Genomic DNA, 2500 nt, shown 5'->3' on the forward strand with positions numbered 1-2500 from the left:
GGCCTGCAACTAAGCTCTACAAGCGGAGCTCACAAGTATAACCCAGAATCGCGGCTAGGATTCGCATTTCACAATTTCAAGGTACAACGTGTAATCACTCCCCCTTATTAACAGTGACACACTTGTACCATAAAATCGAACCTGGCTTATCTCCTCTGTGCAAGTGTACAGTGTTTATGTGTTAGATCAACATATCACAGAAGTGAACATCTCTATTTTTTTTAACTATACAAACAATCCATGATCTTGTTCCACACATCTAAAAAGAGATGGAATCGTACTGTGGTAAGGTAGCGTGCCTTGTACCACAGAACTACACTACCCTGACTTTCCGTCTTGACGGACGCTAGCTAGACCATGTTGGTCAACTGCGCGGGGGTCAGAGAGGAGAAATACACCACCATACCATGCTCCTCTTACCATGCCCGGCTCCATGATGTGTACCTCACGACCCGGTACTGCACTATGCAGCTTTGTCGGTACCCTGTATACCTCACCAGTGCACGGTGGGACTCTGCATACTTCACGCGCCTGCTACGTGTTCTTGAATAATTCCTCTGTACCGTGCATATGCACTGTTACTGCGTGTGATGAGTGTGGGCTACGTTTGTAGAACACTCGGATCTTCCTAGCTATGGTGACGTTCTCCAGATATTCCATTCTGTCCAACGAAATTATTATCATTATGGTATCATTATCATCATCATCATCATCATCATCATCATCATCATCATCATCATCATCATCATCATCATCAATCATCATTATTGTTATTATTATTATTACCATTATTATCATTATTATTATTATTATTATTATTATTATTATTATTATTATTATTATTATTATTATTATTATTATTATTATTATTATTATTATTATTATTATTATTATTATTATTACTATTATTATTATTATCATTATTATTATTATTATTATCATCATCATTATTATAATTATTATTATTATTACTATTATTATTATTATTATTATCATTATTATTATTATTATTATTATTATTATTATTATTATTATTATTATTATTATTATTATTATTATTATTATTATTATTATTATTATTATTATCATTAATATTACTATTATCATGATCATAATTGTTATCATTATTATTATCATCCTTATTTCAACTTGGGGACATCACCGTAGAGTATGCATGTTAGTGAAACCTAGCACAATTGGGAACAGTGTCGCGCGGAGGAGGTGGAATCTTGGTGGTAGAGATGGTCGTAGAAATATATATATATATATATATATATATATATATATATATATATATATATATATATATATATATATATATATATATATATATATATATATATATATATATATTAGGTTTTATTCTCCACTCAAGAGAATGCTGCATGATTCTGGCCCGTAGATATGTCACTAAACTCCCTAATACTGTATATTGACTGCATAAAAATTAACAGTTAATATTACATGTGGAGGATGAGGTTCCTGATTACGGTGACGAACGTGTTATTCTGGCTGAATGCCAATTTATTTAATTTAGTATAGGGTTATTTCAGAGTCGCGAAGAGTGTATGTGCTTCCTACAATACTGTATCATACAGCTTTGTAACGTGCACTTTGTCCGTCTGAACGATTCATATACCATGCAAGTCATGAACTGACACTATGATTCTGTATTATCAACTTGCAATGTGATCATGAATGATTCATTTATGATACTGGTATGAACCATTACTACACTCTATACTCCATAACGTTATACACCTGTGATCATGAACCTCATACATTGTCCTTCACACTTAATCCATACTATGCATCTTGCCATCCACCTGTGGTCATCCTCACATTACTTCAGCTTCCATGACCCCTCCACTCTATCGCACTTTCAACTATGTCTCGCTTTGTCACACAGGCGTGAGTGTTGGCAACCACATCTCTCGCGGCTTTGTCATGCAACCATGCAGCAGCAACATGCAGCTGCCTCACGTAATGGTGACATAGCCACCACGTGCATCGTCTGTGCTGCCCGACTATCTTGTAGCACGTGAAAATACCAAGCAAGTGACGATACATAAATTGGAACTACGTAACCAAATGACACTTCTTTCCATGCCTTTGCAGAAGGTGTCCCGCGTGACCGTTGCACAGAGCTTAACGGCGCTACTGTGGTGTAGGCCGACAAAACTTCTTCAACACGCCGGCGACGTGTTTCATTTTTACTCCGGCCTAAGCCAGAGAGCGATTTTTATTTCAGCTGAAGTAGAGTGGACTCATCTGATTTTAGCCAGGAAAATATTGACAAAGACCACTGTCGTGTCTGATCCTAATAACGTGTCTTATTTTCCTTCTCTTTATTTGTCTCATGAATACGTTCTTGAGGTCCTAATGTGTCAAATCTTTTTATATATTTCCACTAAAGAGTTTCGACATAGAGGACCAGCCTCTACATAAAATCAACCACATCTAGACAGAAACATGTGACCTCCACTGCAGAAATGTCGAT

General features: G+C 35.9%; 1 protein-coding gene across 1 annotated transcript in view; it reads right to left on the reverse strand.

Annotated features, from left to right (window-relative positions):
• LOC143037309 (uncharacterized) overlaps positions 1-2500 on the reverse strand; it is a 357534-nt gene that overhangs the window by 1836 nt on the left and 353198 nt on the right. The window contains exon 7 of the mRNA XM_076205443.1: positions 1-661. This exon is cut by the window's left edge and continues 1836 nt beyond it. The gene's annotated coding sequence lies outside the window, so the exon portion shown is untranslated. The remainder of the gene's footprint in view (positions 662-2500) is intronic.

The sequence above is a fragment of the Oratosquilla oratoria genome, chromosome 22 (assembly GCF_046742065.1).
Source record: "Oratosquilla oratoria isolate Oo_2021 chromosome 22, ASM4674206v1, whole genome shotgun sequence".
NCBI classification, from domain to species: Eukaryota; Metazoa; Arthropoda; class Malacostraca; order Stomatopoda; family Squillidae; genus Oratosquilla; species Oratosquilla oratoria.